Source organism: Magnolia sinica, chromosome 12 (assembly GCF_029962835.1).
Source record: "Magnolia sinica isolate HGM2019 chromosome 12, MsV1, whole genome shotgun sequence".
Classification (NCBI taxonomy): domain Eukaryota; kingdom Viridiplantae; phylum Streptophyta; class Magnoliopsida; order Magnoliales; family Magnoliaceae; genus Magnolia; species Magnolia sinica.
The window spans coordinates 81,630,652-81,643,265 of NC_080584.1; positions in this window are offsets into that span (position 1 = coordinate 81,630,652).

Consider the following 12,614-nt stretch of genomic DNA (forward strand, 5'->3'; position numbering starts at 1 on the left):
CAACAGGCCATAACCCATGGGCTTCAAATACACAATAGGTGGGTCTCACAGGTGGGCCATGAAATACATCAAAGTGGGCCCGACAAATGGGCCACAAAATACCTCAAAGTGGGCCTACGTATATTCTTCATCCAATCTGATCATGTGGTCACAAAGACCTGGATTAAGAGGGAAAACAAATTTCGTATAGATCCAAAACTTTCGTGACCCCAGAAAGGGTTTCAATGGTGGACGCTCAACCTCCACTGTCTTCTGCAGTGTGGCCCACCTGATATATAGCATGGATATAGAATAAATACATCAAGAGTGGGTTCCACCATTCTAAACAGATGGACGACGTGGAACAAATCACATGTAGCACAACAGGATCAGTCCAAACAGTTCAGCGCCGTCCAACACTTCTGAACGATGTGGATGGAATAAAAACATCAAGGAGTGGCCCACATGGCAACGTCCAGAGATGGACGATGCATGTACAAAATACATAAAACAAGGTAGGCCCCATCGTCCAGCCGTTACTGGATGGTGCCGAAACACATATCTTCAAGGTGGGTCCCACGAAACTTATTGAAGTCAATACATCATATATGGCACGTGTAAAGTGCCTCAGCCAATCCATCCAGCAGGTGGGTCCCACATGGGGCCCACCACATATAATATTATTTTATTACTACTATTATTATATCTGCCAGCATATGGCTCTGGACAGATGGCATGACTATGCAATGCATAATCAAGGTGGGTCCCACCTATCCACACGTGTAGGATGGGCCCACCCCACAAATAAGTGGACGGTATGGATTACATCCATACCAGATGGGCCCAGAACATGCTGACGTCAACACACCAGCCGTATGCTGCTGGGATCCCCAAATGGACGGTACAAATAAAAGGGGTTTCCACCTGAGATTTGCATCTGATCCAGTGGATGGACGGTGTGGATACAAACAGGTGGACGGCATGGGTGTAGGACAGATGGACAGCGTTGATAGAGCACATCTACACGTGGTTTCCACATGCGTGTGGGTCCCACGGTAGCTGTCCAGCTGCAGATGGGTGGTTTGAATAAAAACATACCTTATGTTGGGATCCACGGATCTGGATGGCGTCACTGGGTGGGATGGTCCACCATCCAGATGATGGACTGTGTAAATATAACAAATACATCACAGTGGCCCTGGACAGCACCGTCCAAATAGACGGTGTAGATAAATACATCAAGGTAGGATGCCATTGCTCCCGAAATAGATGAACGGCTTGGATCAAAACACCGCTCAAGGTGCATGGTATCCATCGTCCCATGCATCAGGTGGATTTCCACCGTATGGACGGTGAAAAGAAAAGAAAAAAATAAAATAAAAATAAAAATACAAACATTAAAGGGGCCCCACCGTCCAGTAGAATGGACGGTGGATGATACATTCAGGTCAGTGGGTCCCACCGTCATTGGTGGACGGTTTGGATGGAATACATCCGCACGTGAGACCCACAAAATTGCTGTCGTCAGATCCTAGTAAGGTAGGGTCCACTTGCTGTTTGAAATGCAGCAGCAACTGCATTAAGTGCTCCACCCGATTCACGTCCACCGTCCATAAGTTGCACGGTGTACATGAAACACGTCCGGTCAAGGTGGCCCCCCACACGCTGCCATGGTAGGGTCCACGTTCTGATGATGGACAAACAGGATTAAATGCATACATCATGATGGGGTCCATGCAGTGGACGGTGTAGATAAATCCCATACAGCATGGTGTACTCCCATGTCCATGAAATGGACGGTTGGGTGGAAGATATTCACGGCAGTGGGCCCTTCAACTACTGGACATAGTCCAGCAGCGTCCCGGGCTGCTGGCCTAAACAAAGGACAGTGTGGACCTTCCACTCCCATGGTGGTCACAAGACTTGCTGGCCAACCAGAAGGACGGATAGGGTGGATAAGATCCGCACATCAAGTGCATCTCACTGTCCAGATCTGCTGGACGGTGTGGATTTCTCACACACACAAAGGTAAGCTCCATATGATGGATGGCATACACACATCAGGTAGGCCACACATACCATCAACACCACAAAAATAATTTAGAAACAAAAAAGAGAGAGGGAAAAGAAGAGAGGGATCGGTTGTGGGAGGGGCCCCGCCACTATGGGCCCCTCATTGCAATGCATACATCAAGATGGGTCCCACCATAAGTGGGCCCTCAAACCATTAAAATCACACAAATTAATTCCTAAAAAAACACCCACCTTTAGATCTCCACCTCCTTCTTCCGCCAACGCATCCTAGAGCTCCGATGGTTGAGATTCAACGGTCAAGATGTTCTTTGGATGGTAGAGATGGGAGGTAGGAAGTGGGCCACAAATGGCTTCTCATGGAGAGGCTTGCTTGGACGATTCTTGCTTGGAGAATGAGAGAGAGAGAGAGAGAGAGAGAGAGAGAGAGAGAGGGAATGAAAGAGAAGTGATGGGAGAGGGATGGATGAAAGGTGATGGGTGTACTTGTTGTAAGGGAAAGTTGACTTTGGAGGTTGCTTGGGGATGGGGTTGTACTTTGACATGTGAGGTGATGTGTGATTGATTGACGAGATTGATGGGATTTGATGTGATGTTCTCTTGGGTTTACAACAGCGCGGTGTTTTCCTCGAGCTAAATGCGGGCCCACATCTTCTGTCCTGGGTATCACCTCGGCGGGCGAGACGCGACATCGGAACCGCGGCGACGGCGCGGTCGCTAGGGTACAAGTCTCGGGTCGAACCGACTCTAAAATACAGGGTACAACTCAGGATCACGCACCACTGCTATTTACAGGTCGTGGATCACCAAAATTCGACCGGGAGGACCGCGAAAGCCTACGGAACGGTACGAGCTAGGACACGGGTCTTACAGCTCCAAACAGAACCGATGGCCTAAATCGGCCCTGATCGAGTTTGTCAATTCAGATCCGATCATTTTCGGGTCGGGTTCGGATAGAGGTCTATCCGGACAGAACCGATCCGAAAACTCGAACCGAAATGGTCCGAACCGACCTGACCCGAATGTAAATATATCTCTAAATAAAAATTTCATCGCCTAGGCTTTTCATACGGCGCCAAAAAGTCCTGCCCAACTCTATCTCTATATCTGTCTATCTCTCTCTATATTTGCCTCTCTGTCTCTGTTGAAGAAAAAAGTAAGAAGAAGGCTAATTAGATATTCTTTGATAGACCAAATCCTCTTTTTTTTTTGCTGTTTGGTTTTGTAGCTTCATGGTATTTCTCTGTTGGAGAGAAATGTATACAGAGAAATGGTGTATAATTTAATTCAAAAGAGACAGAGTCGTACTCGTAGCAAGTTGACGGTCACACCCGAAGTTGACGGAAGCAGATTGGTTGGATCGGCCGGTGTAATGGGTCTGATCACGAGGTATGTGTTATATCCAAACCGTCCATCCATTTGGTCAGCTCATTTTAAGGCTTGAGACAAAAAATAAGACAGATCTAACCATCAACTAGACCACACTTCAAAAATTAGTAGGTGATTGAATGTCTGCCATTGAAACCCTTTTTAGGGTCACATAAATTTTGGATCAATATGAAATTTGTTTTTCCTCTTCATTTGGTACTTAAGACCTTATGAAATTTATTTTTCCTATTCATTCAGTTACTTGTGACCTTATAAACAGATTGGATGTAAAATAAACGTTATAATAGGCCCTCAAATTTTTTAACGGTGAAAATCATTATCTGTATTGCTATTTGTGGTGTGGTTCAGATGATCTTTGGATATGATTCATTTTTTTGGATAATGCTCTGAAATCATCTCTAAAAATAGATGAACGGTGTAGATATAATAAATACATCACTGTGGGGCCCACGTAAGATGTAACTTTGATCTCCTTTGAACCGTTCTCACAACTCGGAGATCGAGGAGCGTCAGTGCTGTCTTCGCACAACACGTACCAAGAGCAGCTATAGCCTATAAGCTAGGGAAGCGGACTGCATACTAAGTAACTCAGTACAGTAAGTGTACTGAGTAAACTCCGTGGGACTGTGTCACTCGTGCATTGTATCCACTCCGTCCATTTCTTTTAACACATAATTTTAGGTCTCTATACCAAAAATGGATTATATCCAAACCTCAAATGGACCACACCACCGGAAACTGTGTGAATTGAACATGTACTGTTGAAATTTTCTTGGGGACAACAGAGGTTTTAGATCAAGCCGATATTTGTGTTTTCCATTCATCCATGTCCTTCTCATCTTATGAACAAGTTGGATGAAAAATAAACATACTGGGGGCCTTAAAAAATTTTCAACGGTTGAAATCAATAGTTCCACTTTTTCAAGTGGTATGGCCCACTTAAACTTTGTGTATGCATCAATTTTGGGTTGAACCCATAAAATGATCTAGAAAAATGAATGGACGGCGTGGAAAAACCACATGCATTCGCAGTGGGCCCAACTAAGTTTACTCGGCACGATAAGAGCATACTACACGAACCAATTTCATAGGCTAGCTGGTGCTAGCTACAGATAGCAATTATAAAGCTTCTCCAAGAAGCTATATCACCGATGTAAAGCTTCTTCAAGAAGCTACATACCAGTAGCTTTTATTCAACTGAGTAAATTATGTGGGCCCATCGTGATTTTTTTTTGGTTTATCTACATCGTCCATCAATTTTTTCAGATCATTTAAAGAGTTGATACTAAATTTTGAGTGAATTCAATAATCAAGTAGATCGCACCATATGAAACACTGATATAATAATTTTCATGCCGTTGGAAAAAACGAACGATTCAAGCTTTGTCCAATCCGATCCGACTCGATTTTCCTGACCGGGTCGGACTCGGATCGATTCAGGTCAACAGACGTTTGAATCTTTTCGAGTTAGATGATTTAGACTCGGTCCCAGATCGGAACAAGTTCAGATCAGGCTCTACAAATTTCGAATCTGGTCGGGTTGGGCCGAATCCAATCCGACTCGGTCCGATGCCCACCTCTAGTGTCACTCATGGACCCCCACATGAATAGATGGTCCAATAATAAGAACGTCCATGTTTCAGATGCAATGGTATTCGTTCCCATAACCAGACTAAAATTATGATATTGAATATGAATCATTGAGATGTCTTTTCAATTGTCCGTGCAGTTCAATGGTTAGAATCATCCTTCCTGTGTACGTTTCTAGCTAGGTTTCTAGCGTGGACCGTCTGATGTAAGGGACCCGGAATGGGTACTACCCTGACTAGAGACTGACATTCCTATAAGGGCTTCGCAGGACCACCATGACGTTTATGTTTTATTCACGCTGTTCATTCATTTTTTGACCAATCATTTTAGAGTATATTCCAAAAAAAGAAAAAAACTAAAGTCTCAGTGTGAATTATACCAGTTAAATTTTTTTTAAGAACTATATAAATTTTAGTTCAAGGTGATATTTATGTTTTTTCTACATAAATGTATTTCTAACCTTATGAACAAGTTAGATGGCAAATAAACATTATAATAAATCTTAAGAAGCTTTTAAACATTAAGGGCATGTTTGGCCACCTGCATTAGGTAGGATTAGATGAGATTGTATTCATCGTCCCATCTAATCTACTATACGAGTGTGTTTGGAGAAGACTTTTTGAACTGGGATAGGTGTCTTTCTGTCTCCTACCCAAACTGCGGATCAAGGGGAAGGATTTAGCAATCCTTCATGGATTGGGAGAATCCTGCAGTTATTTACCTAAAGGCATGCGTGGTTTGCATTATACATTGGTGAATGAAAAGGGCCGGCTCCGTGTGGTCCTATCATGATGGTAATGGTGGAATCCATGCCGTCCAAAATGATATTCGGGTCATTTCAGGGCATCTACCTAAAATTGAAGTCAGGTAAGGAATGAAATGGATCACAATCGGGAATGAACCATTGCATCCTCTAGTGTGGTCCAGTGAATTTGTGACCTGTCTCATTTTTTGGGATCGTGTCGTCAAAAGACTTTTGCAAGCTCATGGTATCTTTCCCAAACATGACTTTACTCCAATCCCGTGGGTTAAAAGATACTCCCATATCTTCCAAACATGACATTAAAAAACATGCGAAAAACTAAATCCATAAACAATATCTTACACATATATTAATTACTACCTTTTCAATTCCATCCACTTTAATCCCACCTAATGCAAAGTGGTCAAACGGGCCCTAAGAGTTCAATCTCCATTACTTCATGCAATGTGGTCATTTGAGCCTTTAACATGCCTCCGTTTTAAACTAATACTCAAAATTATTTGTCAAAACAAATGGGACGTATACATCATGGTTAGCCTGACAGAGAATTTTGTATGGACTTTGATTTGAAAGCCCAAGCAAATAAGTAAAGAGTAAGCGCCCCTATCCAGTCTGAAGCCCGACTCTTTGGAATCTGGTAACACCCAGCAGAAAAGAAGATTAAAAAGTAGAATCTCAGCCCATTCAGTCCTGTGTCCCACTTGTTGAAATTTCAATGATTTTAGCAAAAGTGGAGACTTGACTGTAGAATCTTGGCCCAAGCCATCCTCTCTCAAGCTCCCCACGCCTTAAAATCTCTCACATATGGGGATGGAATATTTGTATATTGTTTTCAATGTTGTGGCTCTCACAATGAATGCGTAAGCTTGACCTGACATCCCCTTATCATATTGCCAGTCCAGTTACCTTCAGGCCCCACTCCTCAAAATCTCCCTCTTATTTGGGGATAGTTGTATTTTGTTTTCAATCATGTAGCTCTCATGATGAATGCATGAGCCTGACTTTCGGGGCATTCCCTTATTATATTTGCCGGTCACCTTTAGATGAAATATACATGCCACACCATAGAAAGATGTGGACAACCATTCAAAATCTGCCACAAATTCATGTGTCACTAGAGAGAGAGAGAGAGAGAGAGAGAGAGAGAGAGAGAGAGAGAGAGAGAGAGAGAGAGAGACCAAAACCATGCATTTACTTAATGGCTCTTACTAAGTTTTATGTGATTAGGGAATTAAAACCTTCTATATATTAAAATCTGGGCTCAAACCCAGTCTCAATCCCCACTCCTTGGATTCTAGAAACATCCCAAAAAAAGTATACTTCAATGTAAAAGTAGAATCTGTTCCCAAATTCATCTAGTCCCATGCCCCACTCCTTGAAATTTTGATGCTCTTAATAAAGGAGGAGACAGTGACATTAGAATTTAAGCTCAAACTCATCTTGTCTCAGGCCCCACTTCTAAAAATCTCCCTCTCATCTATGGATGGTTATACATCGTCTTCAATGTTGTGGCTCTCGTAATGAATGCATGAGCTTGACTTTCTAGGCATCCTCTTATCATGTTGTTCGTCACCTTCAGATAAAATACACATGCCACACCATAAAAAAATGGACAACCATTCAATTCATGTGGTGAACCATGTGAAGGTTGCATCAGCCTATTGACATCAAATTTTGAATACATCGTGGCCTTTTAGACAAGTTTGTGCTGTGTTCACACTTCAGTGGCATACCTGTCACCACACCTTTTGGGGGTGTTTGGCGCATGGGTTAAATGGGATTAGGTGGGAGTGGGTTTTAAGATCCCGTGGATGGTTGCAATGTCCTGTTTGGGACTCACATGAGATATGAGTTGTGAAGCCTCTTCTTAGAATTAGCGTCAGGGCAAGAGTTTCTGCAATCCTACCTTAGGTTTCGTGTGGCTAGTCATCAGTGCCATGTGGACCCCACCATGATGTATGTGTTTTATCCATGCCGTCCATCCATTTTGAAATATAATTTTAGGGCTTGATCCCAAAAATGAGGTAGCTATAAATCTCAGGTGGACCACGCCATGGGAAAACAGTAGTGATTGAATTACACCATTAAAAACCTTCTACGGCCAACTGTCCGATCCACTTGAGATTTGGATCAAACTCATTTTTGGCTTCATATTATAAAATGACATGGAAGAATGGCTGGACAGCATGGATGAAACACATACATCATGGTGGGGCCCACAGAGCAACGACCGATAGTGGCAAGATGAGTAGCCAATCCGCTTCCCAAACATGAAGTGGGATGGCCTCCAAGCCATGGGATTAGCCGACAATTCCTGACACAATGTAATCATTACATTTTGGTAATTCCATCCCACTTAAACCCATCTAATATTTGGTCCTAATTACCAAGATATAGACTGATAGCTCTTCATCCTCTTCAATTGGAATAGATCTAGGAGAGATTCCCTTGTTTGTGAGATCAAAAGCAACATTCAATCGATGGGTCATCATGAGGTATATCTAAACAAAATAATTTTTTTAAATAAAAATGACTAGATCTAAATGGGCATCCTAACTAATTAATTAATTGTATTAGAATTTTTTTAAAAGCGTAATGCTCATACACAACTAGTTGGACATTGCATTTTCGTCCAACTAGCTGTGCATTTAATTAAAAAAAACAAATTCCTCTTTTATATAATATATATGCTTACATTGAGGGATTTTAGAATGCCTGTCATAGTTATGTAAAGTGACACATGTTAAAGATCTAGGCCACTCATCACTTACCACTCATTAAAGAGAAATTATGTACCAAAAACTACCAAACTACACTTGCAAGGAAAGTATAAGTGAAAGTATGTATGCATGTTAAATCTGGATTGTTGGACTGTTTTATTAGCAACCAACACTTTTCATAAGTATTTGACATGATTGATCATGAGATCATCAAATTCTTTTTTGTCCTGGCATGTTGACGTGTAATCATCTAATGCATGGATCTGATTTTGAGTTGGATGGTCCAAATCTTTAATAACATACAACCCATCTTACATTTACCCTACCTTCACACGTCTCCTCTTCCTAAATATTAGTATAAAGTTTGCATGAGCTTACAAAGGATAATTGGGCATTGCTTTCGCAAGCCTAGAAGGAAAGAATTCATGTGGAATAGATCCATCCCATCCATCATGTGGGCCACCTCATGTTTGGACAAGGGCTTAAAAATAAGGTAAATTCAACACTCGTTAGGCTACACCATGGTAAATAGTTAAGTTAGCATTCCCACCATTAAAATCAACCAAATTGTGTTTAGCCTGCTGGTGTTATATATATATATATATATATATATATGGTTGTTGTGATGTTTTACAAAAAGTAATGCTTGTGATGGACCAACCTATCAGACGGGTTGGATGTCATATTTACATAGAAGGTTGGATGGTACGTGCTAGCTGGACATTAAACAATACTCTAACCTGGACTTTTATTGGAAAAAAGAGTTTCAGCGGACGCACTATCTTAATTTTTTATGGGGCTCACCTTGATATGTGTGTGATCCACTCCAACCATTAGATGTGTAATCTTATGTTGGGTACATAACCTAAAAATCAATACCACTTGTGATTCAGTTGGACGTCCACCAAGGAAAATAGTTGGAATAGAGACGTCCGCCATTGATTATTGTAGGGCCCATCACATAGATTATATCAAATCCATTCCAATCATCATATGCCACCCTAAAACTTAAGCCTAGGGCCTAAATACAAGTCCATTTATCTTTGAAGTAGGCCACATAGACATAAATAGTTTAGAGGGTGAGCTTTTCTTTATCAACTATTTCCAGCTGCGTGGTCCATCTGAAACAAGGATGGATCTGCTTTTTGAAAATTAGGTGTAAGGTGAAGTCACCCGCCTGATGTTTGGGGTAGATTTAAAATTAACACATGGTGGGATGATCCGAACGTTTCACGCTTTTCCAGAGTTAGTTTAAATCACTTCTCTACCGGCATCACGAGGATTAATTACCAGGACGCGGATTGCGTCCTACCCCCGCCCTGGCGGTAATCCGTCTGTGCAGGTTCTGTGGGGCCCACCGTGATGTAAGTGTTTTATTCACACCGTTCAACACTTTTTTCAGATAATTTTAATATATGAACAAAAAAATGAGGAAGATCTAAACTTAAGTGGACCACAAAGTGGGGATTGAACGTCCACCGTTAAAAACTTCTTGGGAGCCAGAGAAGTTGCGGATCAAGCTGATATTTGTGTTTTCACTTCATTCACGTCTACATGACCCTATGAATAGGTTGTATGGTAACAAAAAAATAACGTTGGCCCTTAGAAAGGTTTGGATGGTGGGTGTCATTATCAGTGCAGGTTCCTTTAGTGTGGTCGGCTTAAGCCTTGGACTTGCCTATTTTTTGGTTTATGTATTAAAATTTTCTGAAAAAATCATTGAACGGCGTGGATAAAACACTTACATCATGGTGGGCCTCATGGAGCCCTGATCGAACGGATTATTGAATCTGTAATCCATCCGGCCAGGGGTAGTACGCAATCCGCGTCCTAATTACCAAAATCACGCCACTTCTCTTCTCTGGCAAGCATTACGAGTATTAATTATCATCTTAAATTACTCCAAACGGTAGTGTGTTGGGAACAGGTACCACATGGACTCCCACATCTGATTTTCTATGGGCCCACTCTGAAATGTATTGAGATCCACTCTGACCATTATATTTAAAATTCAGTTTAAGATATAGAAACAAGAAATTAGGCTAACCTGTGATTTAGATGGGCCACACCGATGGGAACATTTAGGAAAGAGAAATCCACCCTCGATTTTTACAGGCCCTTCACGATGTAACTATGGAATCCATTCCATCTATTAGATGCCACACAAAAACTAAGCTTGGTTTCCAAAAATCAGCTCCATACATGATTCACGTAGCCGCACCAAAGGAAATAATTTAGTGGGTGAACCGTTCTATGTACAATGTTTCCAATCGTGTGGTTGATCTGAACTAAGGATGGGGATGAAATTTGATACCTTGATCTAATATTAGGTGACATACTTAATGGTTGGGGTTGATTTTACATTAACACAACGAAGGGGCCCACTCAAGCCGTGGCCCCTTTCCATGTCAAAATGAAATTAGTATGCTGTGGAACATTTACTTTCATTAATTAAGTGGGATTTTTTTCATTAAATGCATGGCTAGTTGGACGAAAATGCAATGGGCGCCGATTAGATAGTGACAAGGTCAGTGGCCAAATCGCTACTGAAGTGACGTCACCAAGCTCTATGGACCCCACCATGATACATATGTTGTATCCATACCATCCAGCCATCCGTAGAGATCGTTTTATGGCATTAAAAAAAGAAGAGATAGATTTAAAGTTCAAGCAGGCCCACCACCGAAAACTGTGGGATCAATCACACCCACTGTTGAAACATTTATAGGGCCCACTATGATGTATTTTTTAGATTCAACCTATTCATAAATTAAAATAGAGATAAATGAAGTGAAAAAAAAAATATTAGCTTAATCGGAAACTTCTGTGAATCCTAAGAAGTTTTGAACAGTGAATGTCACTGTCCCCACTACTTTTTATAGTGGGGTTCACTTGAATTTTAGATCTATCTCATTATTTCTATCATGCCATAAAACGATCTCTCCAAATGGATGGATGGTATGGATATAACACATGCATCATGGTGGAGCTCATAGAGCTTGGTGAGGTCACTTCATTAGTCATTTGGTATCTAATGCACACCCTAATGCAATGTCCAACTAATTGTGTGTGCGCATTACTCTTTTTTTAAAATATTTCATTGCATTTTAAAAATATGCCTAACAAAGTCCATATCCACGTGATAGGAGTCCCTCATCTCTCGATCTAACTTGACCCGACTCGGTACTTCTGATTGGATCAAATTCAATCTGAATCAGTCAAGTCAGGCATGCTAGACTCGGGTGCCTCGGTGTTGAGTTGGATCGAGTTCGGGTCAGGCCTATTTCAAAATTGAAACGATTCGAGTCAGGTATAACTCGGTCCGACTGGACTCGATGCTGAGCTCTATCTCTATCCTACCTGTTGACACTTATCCAGGAGGTTCCTATCTCAAAATTTACTCGCGCGATTCCTATATCTTACGTCCCGGCCACGTGATACCGCCGCATTTGGGAATATACATGAATTCGGGATACTGACGGAAACGACAAGCGGCAGCATTCTCCATTTGTCGCGACTCGACCGATCGTCCAATCCAAGTTGATCTCTACTGTCGATTAACTTCTACTTAAATGGTGCGATTATCTCCATCGTGGCATAATCCAAGCCGTTAAGATTGTATAGAAGTTGATAATCCATGCACGGACCCAAAAATTGACAGCTAGGATTATATGTCTTCGTAGTCAGGGTAGGGAACCCTCGAGTACCGAGGTCGGTACTCGTCAGTGCTTTTTAGGCCCCGTAATGATGTATGTGTTTTATCCACGCCGTCCATCCATTTTATCAGCTAATTTTAGTGCAATAACCACAAAAGATGCAATCGAAATATCCGGTGGACCGCAGAGCAGAAAATAGTGATGATTGAATACCCACCGTTAAAAAATCCATATACGCCACAAAAGTTTTGGATCAAGTTGATATTTGTGATTTCATTTAATCCATGTCCGTGCGACCTAATCAACAGTATGGATGGTAAAGAAACATTACAGTTGACCCTAATAAGTTTTCAATGGTGGTCGTTCAATCACCATTGTTTCCTGTGGTGTGGTTCACTTGAGTCGTGGATCTACCTCAGTTTTGGGATCATGCATTAAAATAATATCTAAAAATGGATGGACGGCGTTGATAAAATAAATGCATCA